The 15034-nt window shown below is 40.3% G+C and overlaps 2 non-coding genes across 2 annotated transcripts; both read right to left on the reverse strand.

The window, feature by feature from the left end:
* Positions 1 to 12963: 12963 nt before the first annotated feature.
* On the reverse strand, positions 12964 to 13035 carry trnag-ucc (transfer RNA glycine (anticodon UCC)). The gene has a single exon. It is a non-coding gene; the product is annotated as a tRNA-Gly (tRNA).
* A 325-nt stretch (positions 13036 to 13360) lies between these two features.
* Positions 13361 to 13432, reverse strand: trnag-ucc (transfer RNA glycine (anticodon UCC)). Its single transcript has one exon. It is a non-coding gene; the product is annotated as a tRNA-Gly (tRNA).
* Between the last annotated feature and the right edge of the window lie 1602 nt (positions 13433 to 15034).

Consider the following 15034-nt stretch of genomic DNA (forward strand, 5'->3'; position numbering starts at 1 on the left):
AAGAACAAGCTACCATCCTCAATGGTACCATGAGAACATCCTGCTGTCATGCAACGGTTCAACATTTCTCCTTTCATTTACCTCGTTTTCGCTCTGTGCAACACAGCTCTGAATTTATTCAGTTCAAACTAGATTTACACTTATTTGACATTCAAATTCAACAGTACCAACTTTGTAGACGATATATGATCGTCTCATACTACATAATAATGTATTGGTTGAGAGGCGTGTCAGCGAAACTTTAAAGTTTCACTCGGAAACTGTCTTGTACTGAATGAATAAAAGGTGTCATGACATGGTATAAACTTGTGAAACCTGTGAAGGCCCACATGAGGGTACTGGGACTAAAATATGATCATGTCAACCAAATTCAGACACTGAACAGAAGATTCAGAGTGTGAGTCAAATCAATCTGCCAAAGAAGACAAAGTCTAAATAAGACTTGAGCCATATGCTTGTATCAACCAGACTATTGTGGCGTGTATAAGCACAAGAGTCAAATATTATGCTGCAGCACTTGCAGCGCCTGACAGCACTCAAGAGCTGCATGTCTGTGTAAGTGTATTTGTCTGTTGTAGACAATCCCAGCGTTATCAGCTTCAGAAAATAAACACCGCTAGGCGGGAGACTGCACACGCTGCGAAATCCACTGCTGCCTGATCAGCCAGGCGACCTGCTGTGTTGGCACGCTATTTTCTTGTTATCTTGTCAAGGTTCAGAGTGATGACTGTAATTAAAAGATATATATATATTTAATAAGTCATAATATCATGATCATGTCACGACTGTGGAGCGAAAGTGTTGCTTGTGTTTATCCTGTTTCCAAACTTTTACCTGCTGTTTGGTGAGGTGTGAAGGGGTGCAACTAGAGATGGGTCGAGGGTTTCATGACACACTGTTGAAGGATTCCTGTGGTTTCATGAAACAGTGTCCTGATTTTCAGAGGCCACCAGATGGCACTGTCTGCTGTAAATGTTTTTGGTTTTGAACAACTTATTCAATGCAACCTCACATCATTTCTAAATCAAGAGCGCCATCTAGTGGCCTCTAAAAATGAGCACACTGTTTCATCAACCCTGCAATACTGTTTCATGATACCTCATCTACCCATCACTAGGTGCAATGAAGTCAAACGCATCGGGATGATTATTAAACACAGCGTAACTAAACAGGAGCTCACTACAATGGTGGGGGAGCGTCTGCTACATTAATGTGGAGGGAGAGCAGAAATTCTAAAGCTGCTCTGCGCACAAAGTGAAAATGTGATTTATTGAAAAGAATAACTGCAACCACGCTCTGATTAGAGAGACATTTTGAGGGACTGTTAAATTGGTTAAGCCCACAGTTTATGAACGACGCAAGGTTCGGGAAAAAGGGTTGTGGATTTCATTTTGGTACATCACATGGATGGTTTTCAGAAGCCTAATACTTTATTTGAGAAGACATTGGCCCTTTAAACACAAGCAAGAATGCATTACCGGTCCCGTGCTCTCATTTGTGAAGCAAAAAGACGGTGCGGCCGAAGCGTCCACTGATGTATGTAGAGAGACAGCGAGTGGACACGTGGAGACGCAACATGTTTTTGATTGAGATATATGAAGTGACGTTTATGAGTGGAGGAAAGCGCATGCAGATGGATGATGAGCTCTGCAGGGGATCAGGGCTGAACCAAAGGTCAGCTGGTAAGAAGTGACGGATTAAATCTGACATTTTAAATATGGCAAGAGGTCACAATCTGTTTGCATTGATTTACCATTAATAAATGTGAAATGAGATCAAAATAGAACTTGCCTACTTTTATACTGTGTTTGGAACAAGAAGAAAATAAATGTTGCTGCTGCTTCAGTAAACTTTTTTTTTTCCTGGTGAGAGAACAGATAGAAGCAGGAAAAAAAAGTCCTATTGTCAGCCTTCTAGGCCACTTCATTGTTGCTAACCAGACTCATACCAATCATCCTTCACTTCTTGCCACAGAAACCTTCCCAGCGTTTCCACTGTGCTTTTGAGCAATTACACAAACAGAACTCTCCTTCCCCAGTCCTTTCATTCTCTCTCGTGAACTCTTTTTTTTTTATTCCCCTGTCTGCAATCGTCCCGAATGAGACCCAGGTTGTGTTGACTCGATTCTCCAGTGCAGCCCAGATTCTGTCATTTTAGGCCAAGAATCTTATTTTAGCTCGACCTAAAATAACCGCCGGACTTTCATCAGTTTGGGTCAATAAAGGTGCGTCATTTCCAGATACAGGCTCACTTTATTTTAGACTCTTCTCCACACAGCCTGACCTTACACGTTCATTGATCAGAATTGTCTAGGCAGCAGAAAACACAGCGAATGTTTAGACCAGTTCAGCGCCAGGGGTCAGATTAGCAGAACTGAGTGCACTTTTATTTAAAAATCCTGTAATTACGATCGGAACCAAATTGCATAAATAGCAGGTCTACCTGTTCAGCAGGTGTCCCTGCATGCTCTGCACATCTGCTTCTTATTATTCATCAGCTCCTGTGACCTGCAGCCTGACACGACAGCTGCGACTCATTACCCTGTTAGTCTGTGTGTATGTACAGTACGGGCTTGTTACAGCCTCCCAGCCTCTTCTCCACGCTGCATTGCAGCAGCAGATACAAACACATCTGTCAGGCTCTGTCACTGCTGCACGCGGAGACTGTAATAAAAATGCTGATACAAATTCCCTCACAAATATAGAAAACATTCTCTTGAGAGATAAAGCTATGGAGAGGTCAGCACAAGCTATAATTGCGTGATAATATGTTGCTTTGACTGCTGTCTGTTGGGACCGACTTTCTTTTCTTTTTTTCTTTTTTTTTTTTGATTGAAATTGCATCCTATTGAATTTTTATTTCAGCAATCCATCAGCCTTCAATTACCACTTCATTGTTTGGATGTGGAACGCAATTTTGTGATGGAATCTAGATCAATCTCCATCATTTCAGGACTAAAATGTGTCTATTCACTTGAGAAATCCAGGTCTCTCGTGTCAGATTCTCCCATTCTTTCAGTGGGGGCTGCAGCCAAAAGGCCAACTCGTCGCTCTCTGCTAAAGCTTCTCCTGCCATTTTGGTGGATTACTGTGGCCTTCCCAAGACAACAGCAAGCTATAAAGAACCATCCTGGAGGGATCTTGAATAGATGCTGACTTGACTTGGGGAAGCAGCGATTTTACTTTAATCATGAGTTAAATGTTTGAGCTACACACCCAAGCTCCGTGGACTCCCACAGCAACCCGTCCTTGCTGCCATGGCGTAACACATTGCCATTGGTAAAGTTGACTTTTGCATCCTATATTGATGCTAAACTCAGCCGTCAGCATTGCATGTTGACGCATTAGGTTTTCAGTTGCCTGTGTAAATACAAATGGTTCGGCTTTCTTTCCTTTGTCTAAGGGTGCTCGCTATCCCGCCTCCTCTTTGCCATGACTTTCAAACCATTATCATTCGCCAGTGACTGGTAGGGGACATATATGAAACAATATTACAGGGTTGATCCAGTGAAACAGTGTCCTAATTTTCAGAACCCACTAGATGGCGCTCTTGGTTCAGAAATGATGTGAGGTTTCAATGAATTAGCTTAGCAGTAGACAGCACCATCTGGTGGCCTCTGAAAATCAAGACACTGTTTCATGAAACCTCATCGACCCTTCACTATCATTCGCTCTAAAAAGCAATAACTAATTGTAAGTGAGGAGGCAGCATTAAACGCAGGACTTCCCTATATGCAGATGAGCTTTTTGCTTTATCTGACCCGCTAAAATCCATCCCAGATTTATTAATATCATCTGCATTTATGGAAGGTTCTTTGGTTACAAATTAAATATACAGAAGTGACTGCCTCTCTATAAATGAATCAGTGTGTGATCTATCTAATGCAAATATTCCTTGTACCACAAGATTTCGATACCTTGGTGTAAATATTACAAACAACATCCCAAATGCGCTCAGACCTCCATAAATGGAATAACTTGCAAGCTGGCGCTGTTCAAACCATAAAAATGAATGTGCTCCCAAGATATCTAGACTTATGTCTGCAGTTTTCTCTGTTTAAACTCAATTTTATCACGTTTTATTTGGAACAGAACAACTGCTAGAGTCAATAAATCTCTTCCACAAAAGGAAGGCTCGCAGTTTTTAGCACGGAAAGCAGGCAAAATCATACTTTACAAAAAACATGTACAAAAAAAAAATGTATATGATATGCCCAGATCTCACTGATATTTGCGACAATGTCAGTGGCTATTGAACTTCAGGCCAGGTTCCAAACTGAAATACTGCAAATACTGCAATGTTGTTCTACTCCAAGATTTTATCAACAGAGTGAGCGTCTCAGCCAATTTTCACTGGAAAATCTAGAAATACAGTCCAGATATCAACGTCAATCCAATAACACCAGACTTCTGGGTTACCTTCAGTTGGATCCCCCTGGGCCCAAACTCCACAACATGAACGGCTTGACTAAACTCTCATGGAACTGTGACGTTCCTGTGAAGTGTTCATTGAAAACTGCACCCATAAGATGAACAGGCGAGACTCCCATGGATCCGCCACTGCCATACGCCTAAATAGACCTTACCATCGACCTTATTCTCTGTTACTTTGAAGTGTTACAATGTGCTGGACTCACCTTCTTTCGATTCTTCACTTATTAATTCCTCTTGTTCTTCAGTGTTCCTCCCTCAGATGAGTTTCAAGAGCGTCTGTTTTAAAGTCCGTAATGATGCATCAGTTTTCAAGCAACTTTGTAATGTCTGTTTAATCCTTGACTGAGCGCTGGTCAAGCGCCATTACTTCTCAGCTGTGGTCTTTAATAGAAAGGCCTGCGACAGCGTGCTACCCTAACAATGGTCTACGGAGGCGTTTGTTTAGAGAGAATGGAAAACATCTCTTCAGCAGGAGGCAGATGTTCAAGTGAAAATCAAGATGCCAAGCAAGACTGTTGGGCTGACATCTGCGATCACCTGCTAGTTTTGAGTATTATTATTCTGCTCTCATATTTATTCAGATTTGCAGAGATGTTTGAGCCAGAACGCTGCACGGAAGGGAATTTGCCATTTTGAAGTTGATGTTCACATGCTGGCATCTTTTAAGTTTGATCTCAATTCACCACAAAATCCTGGACTTCCATTTAACTTTTGTCAAAAATAAATTGCTTTGTATCCCACAATACAGTGCATCTCACTGTAGCTGTGTTATCTAAGACGCCTTCAGTCAGGGCAGAATATTATTGGTATCAGTGAAGGAAAACTGAAAAGATGGGTGTACAAGTGGATAGGATTCCTGAATGAAAGCGCCTATAGCTGGGAAACATCTCCCAACTTCCAGGATCACACAATATCTAGATAAAAATGGGCCTGACTACTGGCCACACTTGAACATGGAGCTCAGTGGTCACAAGTTAGTGTGAAGGATTGTGTATTTCACGTAACAGTCATCAAGATGAGTGACTGCAACGTGGACATCGTGAAATTCACATCAGCTTCACTTCACTTCACCTACATCAATACAGTTGCCAAACTGGGCACTTACTCTCTGAAACTGTCAATTTTCCAAACATTCTTGGCTGCTTTATTCGGAAAAGTGGAAACAAATCTTTTGGTGTGAAGGGTAGATGAGGTTTCATGAAACGGTGTTGTGATTTTCAGAGGCCACCAGATGGCACTGTTTCTGATGGCACATTTCTAAAACAAGAGCGCAACCTAGTGGCTTCTAAAAATTAGGACACTGTTTCATCATCCCTGCAGTTTCATGATACCACATCTACCCATCACTAGTGTACTGGGGAAATAATGTAATATTTTGGATGCAGGCCTTCAAAAAATGTTTTGTGCATATTTATGAAAATTACACACTTTGTTTGTATTGTGATGTATTTAGAAGGTTAATATTTGTATTTTTTGTATCATATTTTCAACCAATATCAATATTTTTCAAACTCAGATGTATTGTTAATTCAGTATGTCAAAATAATTTGACTTTACATTCACACAGCTGAAATTGTGCTGAAAAGATATCCCCAAAATCACAAGTTTGGATATGAAGGTAAAAATCAAAACACGGAATCTCCAAGGATTCAGGTGCGTAACCTATCGTCAAAAACACAACCTCGAAACGGCCATAGACATTTCATGTTCAGGCGATAAGGGCTATTTTGGCAGCTTCTAAATGTAACTTGGAAAGTAATCTTAGTTTCTTTTAAGTGATCTTAGTTTCTTTTAAATTCAGGTGATCGATAAAGTAACAAAGTTACTTTTGAAGGGAGTCATCAGTAGTTGGATACGTTTTTCAGAGAAATTGTGGCAACACTTTTGATGAGTGGTGTGAAGCCATGATGCAAAAGAGAATCTGACATAATGTAACAAAGTGTCAGACGATTGATCGCGACGTTGAGAACGTCGTATGCTGAAACATGGTAAATGGAATGCTGAAATTCCATATATTCTTGTTGAAGTAGGTGCAATTCTACACCTCCATCGTAAAAGCCCCTCCATCACTGTGTGGTATTTGGTTGCTACTGCCAGACGAGGATTGATTCAGCAGAGATGGTGGCTGCAGGATGGGACTCTTGCATCCCTCCATGACCTGTGCCACGATCTGATCCAGACACGCAGGTAGGATTGCAGTCAACCGCTCTCACCATTGATGATTAAACCATAGCAATAATGAAACTAACTGAACTGCTTGACTTGAATATATGTTTTCTTATTGAAAAGTTTTCTGTCCAAAGTTGCCCCAGGCAAATAACTTCACACTGCAAAATAATCCCACTGCTATTTGTTGGCATAAACTATGAATGTTAAGTTGGTAGAACTGACATTTGAGACAATAATGTGGGGGTTGCACAGCAAAGGAAGCTGTTTTTGGTTGGCGTTTTTGGTTTGCTCCAAAACAATTTGTGCTTTGGTTGCTGGTGCTCATTATAGTTGGGGTAAGAATCGAGTTGGAGTTCACTCAAGTGTTTATTTTCAGGAAATAGTGATGGGGCGTGGGAAGAAATGATGCTCGGGAGGGTCATGTGGATCTATATCGACACAGAATAGAAGAAATGGGTTCCAGTCCAGCGCACAACATACTTGTACTTGTTGTAAGTAAAACAAAATATCTGACATTACTCAGTCCCTCCAGGATTTATTTATTTTTGCACCCAAAAATGCCTGATTTATTTTTTATTTTTTCAATTGCGGTGAAAGTCGTGATCATTTGTGGTTGTAGAACAGCAAAACTGCAAAAAATAAATACTCGTGCCAGTTTTTAACTTAAAAAAAACCCCAGACTGCATGTATTAAATGCAAAATGCACACATAAATGTATGCACAGATTTAAAAAATCATGGCAAACATGGATGGGCAGAGGCTAAGAGGTTCAGGGGAATATTTGTGTCTATGGCTGGAATTGTTCCAGCCAATTAAAACAGTAACTCATGATATGTTCCACAGGGTCAGTGGAGTGTCAGAAATAGCGTGGAGAGAGATGGATCTCGCGGTCAGCCCTGTTTGTTTATGTCCGCCCCCGACAGTGTTTGGGTGACGGCACGCTGCACTAGTGAGTTCCGTTGTTTAATTCCGTTGTAGGTAAATTATTGAACAGATGGGTTGTGATGTTTTTGACAGTAAGCAGGAAAACATGAACGTAACAACAATCATCAGTTGGTGGCGGCAATGCTCGGTCTCCCCACCTTAAGAAAATGTACCTCCACCATCAATCCATTTAAATCCCCGGAATTTGGTCCTTTATGAATGGATGTGAATGGATCGACCACACCTGAATCGCGACCATTGGCAGCAATATTTGAGGGCAAATGTGAGCGTCTAGTCTAGCTTCGCACATGACTTCATCTCAACAAAATCACGTCGCCTTCAATTTTTAAGTTTTGTGTTATCTCAACTTTTTAATTTTTTGACCCTGCACTTTAACTGATGATCGCTTGTTCATCCCGCATTTGCCTTTTTCTGCATTTCGTTTCTTATTTCTGATTCACCATTCTTAAAAAAAGATATATACTCTTTTTTTTTTTTTTTTTTTTTACTGAACTTTACCAGAGAACGAACGTGTCTTTGGCTAAAATTATGATCATTTAAGTTGAAAATTTGACCCTTTTTCATTCTGTTCCAAACTTGAAATGGAGAAAGTTGTGACTGTTGCTGCAGAGATTCACAAATCTTGGAGAGCTGACTGGAGTCTGACAGTAAAATAATAGAGTTTCGAGACCTGGAGCAGCCACTAATCCTGTTGTGCAAAGCTGCGCTCAGCGTGCAGAAATACTCGGCATCAGCAATGTAAGACAATAATCTTCTGAAGTCATTTTCCTGTCAGAGAAAAAGGCTCCACTATTTAACTCCGATTATTTGGGGATCATGATGCGAAACTGTGAAAGAGCATGTGAAGGGTTGTTCCTGGGGAAATGAGGCACACTGTTGTTGAATTGTTCCAATTTTGGTGAGAGGCGCTCAGACAATTTTAGGGATTTGTAATGCTGGCTTTTTTCAAATCAAGCAAGAGCTGGCAGCTCAGGCGACACCTTCGGGGTGTCAGGATGCTAACGCTGCTCAAACTTAGGCCCAAACGCAAAGTCTGCTCCAAAGAGCGGCACACGGAAAGCAGCTTAGGAAGCCTGAGAATGTGCCGACTGGCAGAAAAACTACAATATTTTGGTCCTTTTCCATTTGGTTTTGTCCCATTTCACTGTGCTGCCTTCAGCTACATGGCTGAGAAAGACTAGCTTTGTGAAATTAACTCAATTACTGCTTAAAATCATCAAATGGAAATATAATATTCAGAAATAGTGCTGTTTGGATGTTGTGTTGTTGCTTATGTCATGTAATTTATGATTTATTTGCTTGTGAAAATACATAATTATTTGGACTACAAAGCAAAGCACCTGCTAAAGATACTAAATTATCAAAGGTAGTAGCTAGCAAACATTAGCTGACAACACTTACCGTGACCCCTGACCATCAAGTGAGAACCTGTGATGATCATTGTAGTTTTCTAATACATCTCACAAGACCTTAAGTCACTTTTGATGCCTGCCATCTTTCCACATTGACCGAGTACATATGTGAGATCTATGGCGTGTCTCAAGCCGGATCAGAAAGTATTTATCTCTCCATTGACTACCGTTCATATTTTTTGTTTCCAGTGAGGTGGAAATAAATGGGTGTGACTCCACATAAAGGAGGGCGAACCCTGGAAACCTTCACTTCATTGGTTCTCGTGGTCAGAAACATAACAATAATGGGAGCTTTTTTTAGGATTTATTTTACTCTTCTAAGATTATCCTAAAGAATCATTAGGTCTGGTGTGTTTCCAGAGTGGATTTGTCACAATAATTGGACCCGAAAAAGGTCCCAGGACCGGTTGTCTGTTTGTCTTTTTGTTGTTTCTTTCACATTTTTTTAGTTTTAATTACTGCTAAAAACCACCATCAGTATGCGCCCTGTCCCTGTCTTTGATGTTGTTGAGCTTCGTTCTCTTTGTTGTGTCACGTGTGGTCACATGAGATTTCTGTCTTGGAAGATGAGCTTGTCGATACAGTGGGTGCACCGGAGACAAAACAATAAACGGCGGATTTTTTTCATCTTCATGTGTTGGGTCTGAGACAGATTTTGAAAATCCTTTTCAGTGTTGCCCCATTGAGTCAGTGTACTGGAAAAGCACTGTGAAAGCATTCACCTCCACCAAAATGCATGTTTAATAGAACTTTATAAAAGCATGCTATCAAATCAATAAAACAATTTTCATGTTTCAGGAGCGGTGTTTACTCATGACAAAAAATTAAATAAATAGCTCCTTGTGGGGATGCGAACTCATGTTACAGGCATCCTGAGCAGCAAACAGCTGTCTATATAACCTTCCTAAATCGAGAAGTAACAACAGGACACCACCAAAATTTCATTCAGTTATCCTGAAAATTTCATTCAAACATGTTTATAACTCCAGTTATTAATTTTTCACTGAAACTGCAGCACAATTTAAAGGCTTCATTCCACCCACAGTGCTGTTTTGCAACTCCTCCAACTGAGAACATTGTGAACATATTTGCTTGGAGTAAGCTCTTAATATCTGCCAGTGCTATGCTGTATTTACACCAAGTGTCCAGTATGCTTTTATGAATATTTACATGATTACATCAAAGCCGATCATGTACCAATTTGCTCATGATTTTTAATGTGTTTTCCTTGAGGCAACACTGCGGGAAATGTATACATTTTTTATATACACACATACTACCAACTCATGTCTACAGATGTCACAGATGAACAAATGAGGATTTTAGTAGCGGTTAATGAGTATTAGTTAGTCAAAATCTGGGTCAATGTAAACGCTGCAGCGATAACAATTACTCCAATTATGATTACATTGCAAATAGCAAATATGAAAAGTGTCTCTTTTGGGACACCATATGAATGAATGAATGTTCTCTACTACTACGGAGCATTGGGGCTGACCTTAATGAAGAGTAGTGCCACAGATCTAACCTGCCACTTATTGTTACGTCTTACGAGACCTTTGCTGTTGTAGCTAGAAACATTCAAAACTAAATGTGACTAGGTAAATGAAAGACTGTACCAATTTTTTCGAGTACACTTGATGGCACTGTGTGTTCAGATATGATGTGAGGTTTCATTGAATTCGTTCAAGTTCAAGAATTTTACAGCAGACAGTGCCATCTGGTGGCCACTGAAAGTCAGGACACTGTTTCATGAAACCTCATTAACCCTTCAATACTGAGTCATGTAACCTCATCGACCTATCACAACCAAGTACTTCCCCATTGTCATCAAATGGTTTTAAAGCCTTCAGCCATATCTCTCCTATTTAGTCCCATTTGCTGCAGTTCACATCATTCAGATCATAAAAAGTGGTTGGCAGCAAAACAGTGGCAAAATAAATAAGGTAACAAACTGAAAAACAGTGTGATATCATTTGGAAAAAAAAAACAGTCCAACAACTAAACAAGATTTTGTAAAATCCTATTCCCATGATATAAAAGTGAATTGTGCGATATTCTTCAGAGAAGCCTCCCAAAATCTGCTCGACACTTGTTGACAAATCAGCTTATCTTGTCCAAAACAATCTGACCTCAAACTTTTCTCTGCTCCATACAATGTAATTTGTCCATATTACATTATATGTCCGATGTTTAAGAGGCAATATACAGCATCACTGATGAGCTTATAACAGTTTTATGTGAATGTTCTTCACTGAAGAAGATCAAAGGAGCGGCATATAATCCTTTATTTTTTCTTCTTTTCTTCCTTTTTTTATGAATCCCCAACCAACCACACAGGACATGACAGTGGAAATGCATGATTATTCAAGGGAACTGTGCACAAATGCGATGCTCTTCACCCTCACCTGTGACGGCTCAGTTCATTTGAAGATCACCAATTTATCTACAAGTCTGAATCACAGTGGAACGGTTGATGCCTCGCGCCGCGCTGTTTCAGCAATTATTACTGAGACAGACTGAATGCTATGATGACCGTGGCAGGCGAGAATTCTTTTCCAGTGAGTGCAAGGAGCCGCATGCAGAGATGAGTGAAGTGACTAGACAGTTCTGGCCGTGCTGAAGCTGTTGTGGCATGAGGCTGAGGTGAATGACAATTAATCTGTCTGATCTGAGAGAAGCATAGGATGTGGATTTTCAGTGTGGATGTTTTTTTTAAGATTTCAATGTAATGGGAAAAGTTGAGAAGAGTCCAGAAAATATCAGCTGGAGCTGCAGCAGCAGGAGGCGCGTATCGACAGATTCCTTACGCTGGGTATGGATTTTGGTTTTATTAGAACAGGATAACATGCAGCAGAGCAAAGATCTACTGTCAGATCAATTTGCTTCTGAAGCTCACCTTTGCAAATGAACATAAAGCGCTCTACTGAGGATATAGGAGCGTTTCTACAGGCGGGAAGAATAATCCAATTTGGTACTGATGATGATATTGTCCGTTCAATAATCTCCGAACATTTGTTCAGAAGCGGGTCGATAAGAGCAGGTACTTTTTAATAGGATTTTGTCGGCCCATCATTAACGTCTGCCTCTTTGCATCACTGGTGGAACCCAAAGTCCATGGGCTAAACCAAGTCCAGCAAGTCATTTCAAAGTCCTCGCCAGTGCATAAGTGTGTTAAGATGTGATGTTTCCTTCACTGTTTCAACAGAGGCATCTGTGGCAGATATCATTATTGTTCCTGTTCCTTAAATGGTTACTATGATGTGCAGGATAAATGGAAGAAACAAGTAAACAAGAACACACATTCTAATGACATGTTAGCAAGTGATCATTATCACGTGGTGGTTTGTTCAACTGCTTATTAACAGAGGCAATATTGAACTGATTTAATGATGTCAATACTCTCAATACTTGTCTGGCAGGATTCATCTCTCCCATGTGTCAGCGGACCACAACGCTCCATGATGCACTTCATTTGGGGTTCAAACTGACAAACCAACAAATGATCTGGGTGGGTTATTTTGGCCTCTTTCACCTGTGGAAACACCCTCAAATAAGTAATGACCGGAGAAAAACTGAAGGCTCACTGATGGAAACACAATATAAGCGGCTAATAAGAATGTCACCAAGTGAGCTGCCTCCTGACACTCAACTTCTGCACAGGACTTGCCCGAGTGGCCTGCAGGCTTCTGGAGAGCCCCATATTCATGTAGGCAAACATCCAAGCGGTTGAAAGCTTCCACAGTAGGTGTCCTCAAATTCAGTACGAAGCTTTACATGAGCACGTTGTCCCAGCCATCATGGGGGTGGGGGCTCCTGAAGCATGTGGCTCCCCAGGAACAAGTGTGGATCACAATGGCAAGCGAGAGAAAATAAAAGTCTGAAGAGTTTATTTGTGTTAGTTTCTATATGTTTTACTTGACTTTACTTTCAAAGCCTTTTGGAAAAGATACATAGGTACTTTATTCTTCTCACAGGGAGAAATTCACTTAAAATGATACAACTGCGATGGCCGGGAATCGAACCCGGGTCAACTGCTTGGAAGGCAGCTATGCTCACCACTATACCACCATCGCAATATATGTGTGTGTGTGTGTGTGTGTGTGTATATTCCTGTGTCAGCCAGAAATGTCACTTTGGAGAGAAGCAGATGATGCACGTGTCTGATCATGGCATCATATAGTGGATCGCTGGATCACTCACATAGCGAAGTGTGAGAGGATTAATTTATCATTTCATGGACCAATAAAGTCTTTTCTTTTTTTTTCATTTTTCCCAAATTGTGTTTTTCCATTAAATTTTTGAGGAATTGCATTTTTTCTAACTTTCAGTTTGGTTTCAACTAAATACATGTCGTTTTGAACGTAGGTCAAAGATCAGCTTACAGAGAAAAGTGATGACTGCGATGGCCGGGAATCGAACCCGGGTCAACTGCTTGGAAGGCAGCTATGCTCACCACTATACCACCATCGCTGCAAAGCAAGTACAGGTCTAGACTTAGTGTTTGGGATATCGTTCTAACAGGGGAAAAAAAATAAAATGAAATAAAATATATATATATATATATATATATATATATATATATATATATATATATATATATATATATATATATATATATATATATATATATCACCACTTATTACAGTAATATAAGATAACATATAAGATAACGTAATGATCTTGTATGATTGTCTTTAAACTAATATTTTATTGTTTAAATGTATGTATGGGTCCATCATTCAGTAACATACCAAATTCATTCAAACTGAAAAATGTGCCTTACTTGTGGCAAATATTCTTAGACCATTAAACTGCGATTAATTGAGATTAATTAATTGCAAATTCTCTAATTAACTAGATTATTTTTTTATTCAAATCCCATCCCTGTTTTAAACACAACGTATGTTGACGAAAGTATTCACTCACCCATCAAAATACTCCATGGCCACTGTATAAGATCAAGCACCAGGGCATGCAGAACTATTTGGGAAACAATGGGCTGCTCTCAGGAGCTCAGTGAATTCCAGCATGGAACTGTGATAGGATGCCACCCCTTCAACAAATCCAGTCGTGAAATTCCCTAAATATTCCACAGTCAATGCTGTACTGTAAGAACGTGGAAGAGTTTGGGAACAACAGCAACTCAGCCAGCAAAGCAATCGGCCACATAATCTGATGAAGGGGGTCAGCGAATGCTGCACATAGTGCAAAGAGGTCAGCAGCTTTCTTCAGTCAATCGATACAGACCTTCAAGCATCATGAGGCCTTTGGATTAGCTCAAGCATAGTGCACTGAGAGCATCATGCAATGGGTTTCCATGGCCGAGCAGCTGCGTCTAAGCCATATATCATTTAGTCCAATGCAAAGCGTTATATGCAGTGGCGAAAAGAAGGTTCTCAAGAGTGATTCTGGTGGATGAGTCTGGGATTGGTAGTTGCCAGTAAAACGATACTTGTCTGACAGTATTGTGCCAAGTGGAGAGCTTGATGGAGGGGGGGATCATGGACCTTTTTTAATACATTTTGGGTGATTCCATGCTCCCAACCTTGTGGGAACAGTTTGGAGCGGGACCCTTACGCTTCCTACTGTACATGACTGTGCAAAGCAAGCTCCATAAATACATGGTTGACAAGAGTCTAGTATGGATGAACCAGACTGGTAAACATCCTGGTCCTGACCTGAACGCAACAGAACATGTTTGAGTTGAATTAGAGCAGAGAGTAACATGTCCGACATCAGTGTGTAACCTCACAAATAAAAAAATCCCATGTTCTAAACACACTTCTAAACCTTGTAGACAGCCTCCCCAAATAAGTTAAAGCCTTTATATTATATATACTAGCAATGGATGGACCGACATCATATTGTACCCTATGGATTTGGACTGAGTTGTCACTGTCTTATGCCAGTCAAGTCAGGAGAACAAATACTTTTTCTCATTATAGGTATTTTCTTCAGGCTTCATGAACCTTCATGAAAGGGTGTGATTAAACTAAGCTGAAGTGTTTTGACACTTTCATTGCACACGTCTGGATTCCAGCACAGATTGATAAGGAATATTCAAAACGGTCT

Source organism: Synchiropus splendidus, chromosome 3, assembly GCF_027744825.2.
Source record: "Synchiropus splendidus isolate RoL2022-P1 chromosome 3, RoL_Sspl_1.0, whole genome shotgun sequence".
Classification (NCBI taxonomy): domain Eukaryota; kingdom Metazoa; phylum Chordata; class Actinopteri; order Syngnathiformes; family Callionymidae; genus Synchiropus; species Synchiropus splendidus.